The 5,601-nt window shown below is 38.9% G+C and overlaps 1 long non-coding RNA gene across 1 annotated transcript; it reads right to left on the reverse strand.

The window, feature by feature from the left end:
* Positions 1–528: 528 nt before the first annotated feature.
* LOC123958545 lies at positions 529–3,929 on the reverse strand. Its single transcript, XR_006822111.1, has 3 exons — positions 3,857–3,929; positions 1,285–1,353; positions 529–1,014 (listed from the first exon to the last, which is right to left on the reverse strand). It is a non-coding gene; the product is annotated as an uncharacterized LOC123958545 (long non-coding RNA).
* Positions 3,930–5,601: the final 1,672 nt, after the last annotated feature.

Below are 5,601 nucleotides of genomic sequence, written 5' to 3' on the forward strand. Positions count from 1 at the left end.
AATGGGTGGTTCACAAAGTTTCTGAAGGGATAAAGCCGGTTTGAACCGGATTGGGAAAATCTGTTTTAAAATACTAACTCAATTTGTTTTATGTACCTCCATTATTACATGCAACAAGCAGCATTAAAGAAAATCCTTCCTACCATAAATTGGAAAATTTTACTTCTGTATTAAAATACAAAGGTTTGATTTCAGTGAAGTTAATGGAAAAATGTACCACCCAGTTTTCTGACAAGTGTTGTAAACCTGCAAAAGTAGGCTTTGACAAGGCGTATGTGGGTCCAAACATTTATTCAATACTGGGATTAGATAGATTAAAAAAAAAAAAAAAGCTTAGTGTGGTTGTCTTAGAATGAAGACTTTATATTTTTATTAATACAGCCCATTTAACATAACAAAGAAAACATCGCCTGTTAGAACCAGAAAATGTCTGAAAGAAACAAGTCCACATGAGGGTGAAAGGAATAACACAACTCAAAAATCTACATTTGACACCAATATGTTGTCTACAAATGGCAGATGTTATAAACATTCACATACGCCAAGCCTTAAACAAATGGTGTTTGTAATTAAACGAGCAAACTAATTAAACAGTGAGCACCAAAGTCATTCCAGTCATTCCTTTGGTATTTGTGTGGCACGTTTCATTTCTTTGCTCTAAGCTATATGACGGTAAATGTAAATAACTAAATATAGGCTGTCACTTCCCAACTTGATGAAAATTAATGGTTTTCTTGATTAAACTGAGCATGACGTGCGGGACTAGGTGTCACTTGATCCAGCGGTAACTGAAGGCATTGGTGGGCTAGCTGCAGTTCGGCTGCAATGCTAGGTTCTCAAACTGTAAAGATAGAGATACCATATTCCTTTTGCGTATAATAAACTAAGATTAACACTAATATACAGCCTTTGTTCATGTAATCATTAGATCCAAGATCAAGTTAACCTTATTGTCATTCTGTTATTCATTTTAGCAACAGCTCATCTACTCTTGTCTTTCACGAGATCCACATCCTGCTCATCAAAGTTGTCCATCAGAGGAAAAAGAGAAATGAGAACAATATGAGTGAGAATCAAGGAAACCTTGCTAGTGATCGTGGAGTAAACATTTTAAGTTATTATTCTTTCCAAAATTTGGCGGAGCTTACACGTTAGTAACGTCCTACGTGACCTTACTACGATCTCCAGAACCTACCTCTGTCCATTTACAGTACACCATGAGGACTGTACTTCGATACTGGAGGGCGAGAAGATGGAAATGTACTTGGTGACCAACATACTGACCTCCATTTAGAGACCTGGCTCATCCATAACAGATGAGGATGTGAGCTGGTTCCTATCATCATCACTTGCCTGAAAAGATTAGAAACACATTTTTCCTAGCACAAGTTGTAAACGCTTTTTCTGGGTGCATTCCTCATCTGTGGTTATTTAGTTTGCTGGGGGCCTGTTGTGACCGCAAAATGCTTTTCGTGCTCAGCTTCATCCACTGTTTTCTACAGATGTATTTCTTAGTGTTTGTACGCGAGTCATTTTCTTTTTCATGGAGTAGAGAAAATCTGCAAATAATAATGGTTTACATACCAGCCCAAAACAGAGCCAAAATGCAAATTGCTTAGTGGGTCTGTTAAACACTATGGTGTATCTTCATTAAAGCTTCAAAGTTGGAATTTCAGTCATTTGGCACTTGACCAAAGTTTGTCACACACCACATATTAGTAGGAAACAACCCTCCTCCCCCCCCCCCTTTCCTGTCATGGCTTACTCCTCTGGGGTCTCTTTTCATGGAGGAAACTGAAGATGTCAACATGTGAATATTTTTCAGCATGTTAAGCCAATATTCTATGTATTATACTTGAACACTTGTATCTCAGAGGAACATAAGGTTTCAGCAAATATGTAGGGTACTTGCCAGCATTAAATGGCCGAGCATTGAATGCATCCTCTTGTTTCAGCTTGGGCTTACTGCCTTCAATGAGAAACATCATGCCTTATGCTTTCTTTGCACACTGGGGACTGCAGTATGTCTCAATTTCAGTCTAGCCTGACACATAATGAAGACGCATGGGGGGGATCACTTCAGCAAGATGGAATACAAAAAATTCACACACATACATACAAAATATGGTATGCAGGTCTACAAAGACATCTGGAAACACTAAGCTATTAATTTAGCTAAACTTGTGGCTAGTGTTTCTATATTTAAACTATGAAATCATGACAAGATTTATCCCTCAGAGTCACTGAAAGGTAAAGGCCAATGCTAGGGTTTCAGCCTCTCAACAAAAACTCTACCTGCAAAATTCTACTTGACATTTTGTCTGGACAGAACAATACTTTCATTTTTGAACATGTTATAGTCTCGCCAGTCACAATTACTGTTTGTTGTCTTTGAGGAGCACTATGCTTTGCCTTTTGACACAACACAGCTCGTCTCTAAGCAATTAATCACAACAAGACACTTTTGATGGCCACCAACAAACTCACAGGAAGACGCCTGGATGCCATTCAACACCACCCACTCACAATATGTCTATTTGTGCTGGAATAACAGCCTCACTTTCCCTCAATTGCCCTATAAATTCCATTGCATAAACAAGAGTCATGGTATGATAGTATCTCTTTGACCGTGTCCGCACAGAGCCAAAGGTTTCAGCTGCAGCTCTTGGACATCATTTATCAATCATTGAAGGCAAACAACACTTTGGTTGCTTAACTGATTAATCGTTGCAGCTCTACTTTGCATCTGTACCTATCTATGGTGTCACACTCAATTGGCTGCTAATTAAAAAAACTGGAGGAGTTGATACAGCTGAGCTGTAATAACCAGAGCTCGTAAGACATGTTGGTCATGCCTAAACTCAAGTTGACTTTCTTGTAATGTAATATTACATAAGTATGTCCCGCGACCCTGTACGCAGGATAAGCGGTTAATGATGGATGGATGGATGGATGGACATAAGTATGTGCTGTGAATGCAGTACATTCAAAAGATAAAGTGCTGTGTTGGGTTCTGGGTTCATTTATGCTGTTTTCCCTCCTTGTCGACTGCCAAAATCATTCCGCTTAGTCATTAAAAGCTTATCTGCAGTAGCCAATATAAATGAACAAAAACAGATATAACACAGGCACTAATGTTCTGTGCAGTATGGTACTAATGTTGCCCTAGAGATTGACAGTTTTTCCCAGTCCTGATAAGCAAATATTTGTCCATCCATTGTCCATGTAAGGATAACAGACCCCCTGTCACAGACCCTCTAGGGTCGCCCTCCGCACATGGAGGGAACAAACTAAGAGAAGCAACTATTCCTGAAGAGGAAGATGGAGACGGACAGCAATGGGAGCCAGATAGTAGGCTGGACATAATGTAAAAAATATTCCGGGGGAAAGAGGTTTCCCAATTAGTAAATGTGGCAATGGTTTAAAACAAACTTTTGAGTAAACAATCATTATGAATTTTTCTGAAACAGGAAATGCCAATATCTGCTGCACAAGCTCCAAAGGACAAATGTAACAATTCCCTGGGGTATCATCTGTCATTTTGTGACACCAAAAATGCTCAAGCATTTTTATGAGACAAATATTTCTTGTATTACAGTATTTTACACAGAAGAAAATATTCTTAAGCATCAAATCAGGAAACTGGTAATGGGTAAAGGACGTTAGGACAAGGACACTCACTAAATAGAAAACACATTTACTTATCAAAAATCCAGAGAACGTTTGTCTGCTCTCCTGTTATGAACTATGAAATTGTGATACTGGTTTGCACTGCAGACAGAAGAAGCCTCAGTCACAATAATGATGCTACCATTCAGACACCAGTCAATTATACTAGGAGGCTGTTATCACTCACCATCTCAACCCCCTGAGGAAAGGCCGTTCCCTCCCAGTCCTTCTTGGGGAATCGCTGAATGATCTTTCCACATCCCTCCCCTGAACCTGCAGATAAAAAAGACATGAAGATTGGTCAGTCAATGCAGAGGGTAGCATCATGGCATGTAAAGCTCTATATGTTTTTTGATGAGAGAAATATCAATCTTGAGTTAACCAATCTATGTACATTATAAAGGGATGGGTGACACAGTTCAAATAATACTATATGTATTATGTATATGTATGTATAGTACTAACAAGGACTGCATCCAACTGATGCTGATGATAAATGCACTGGTCAGCTTACAGTCAAAGGTTTATGTTGACTTATATAAGCCATGTGAGGAAAAATAAAACAAAGTATGGTCTGAACAGATTTCCTGATGTTCCTACTGTCACAGCTCCTTCAACTTCAAAGTCAAAACTATTTATTAGGTTTGACTCAGCATGACCACATCAGAAAACAAGACAAATCAACAAAATGAAAAATCAATCAAATGTAAAAAGAGTATATGCAACTACAGGTCCTCAGCAACCGTATAATTGGGTTTCTCATCCATTTGTTTTTGGAGTTTTCTTGAAACACCTAAGAACAGCAAGTAAGCAGAGATCATGTAGAATTAGCCTGCCCTTTGAAAAAGTCATCCATACACTTGTAAGACATTTGGAAGTGAATCCGATTTACTTGGAATTGGAATAGTCTACATTAAAAAAAAGCTATTAAGGAGAAGCGAGATATTGACGAATTGTGAAACAGCTTAAACTGAAAAAAGAGAGACAAAAACAAAAATGCTAAATTAAATCAACTGTGATTCTAACTTTTGCTGAATGCATCCATGAATTAGGGCGCAGTCACCATAAATAAATAAATTACTGGGTTGGAAAAAATTTGCCACTCTAGGAATTTGCGCTCGTTTTAATAATCTAATTCAGAACCGCTGGTACGATCCCAGGTGAAACAACATCAAACATTGGCCTCCACAAACCAACTTCACTGCAACAAATGCCTATTGATTAGTAACTTTTTACCCCAAAACACGTATTTTCAGGCTGAATACGTTTACTCACTTTAATGGTAGGCAAACCCAAAAGGAGTTGAGTTAAAACAAATTGACAAATCACTCAACAGGCAAAGAGCGTATGGATGTTGCTTCATTACAGGTATGTACAGTGAGGAAAATAAGTATTTGAACACCCTGCTATTTTGCAAGTTCTCCCACTTAGAAATCATGGAGGGGTCTGAAATTGTCATCGTAGGTGCATGTCCACTGTGAGAGACATAATCCAGAAATCACAATGTATGATTTTTTAACTATTTATTTGTATGATACAGCTGCAAATAAGTATTTGAACACCTGAGAAAATCAATGTTCATATTTGGTACAGTAGCCTTTGTTTGCAATTACAGAGGTCAAACGTTTCCTGTAGTTTTTCACCAGGTTTGCACACACTGCAGGAGGGATTTTGGCCCACTCCTCCACACAGATCTTCTCTAGATCAGTCAGGTTTCTTGGCTGTCGCTGAGAAACACGGAGTTTGAGCTCCCTCCAAAGATTCTCTATTGGGTTTAGGTCTGGAGACTGGCTAGGCCACGCCAGAACCTTGATATGCTTCTTACAGAGCCACTCCTTGGTTATCCTGGCTGTGCGCTTCGGGTCATTGTCATGTTGGAAGACCCGGCCTCGACCCATCTTCAATGCTCTAACTGAGGGAAAATCTGGCAAT

This window comes from Micropterus dolomieu, linkage group LG20 (assembly GCF_021292245.1).
Source record: "Micropterus dolomieu isolate WLL.071019.BEF.003 ecotype Adirondacks linkage group LG20, ASM2129224v1, whole genome shotgun sequence".
Classification (NCBI taxonomy): Eukaryota; Metazoa; Chordata; class Actinopteri; order Centrarchiformes; family Centrarchidae; genus Micropterus; species Micropterus dolomieu.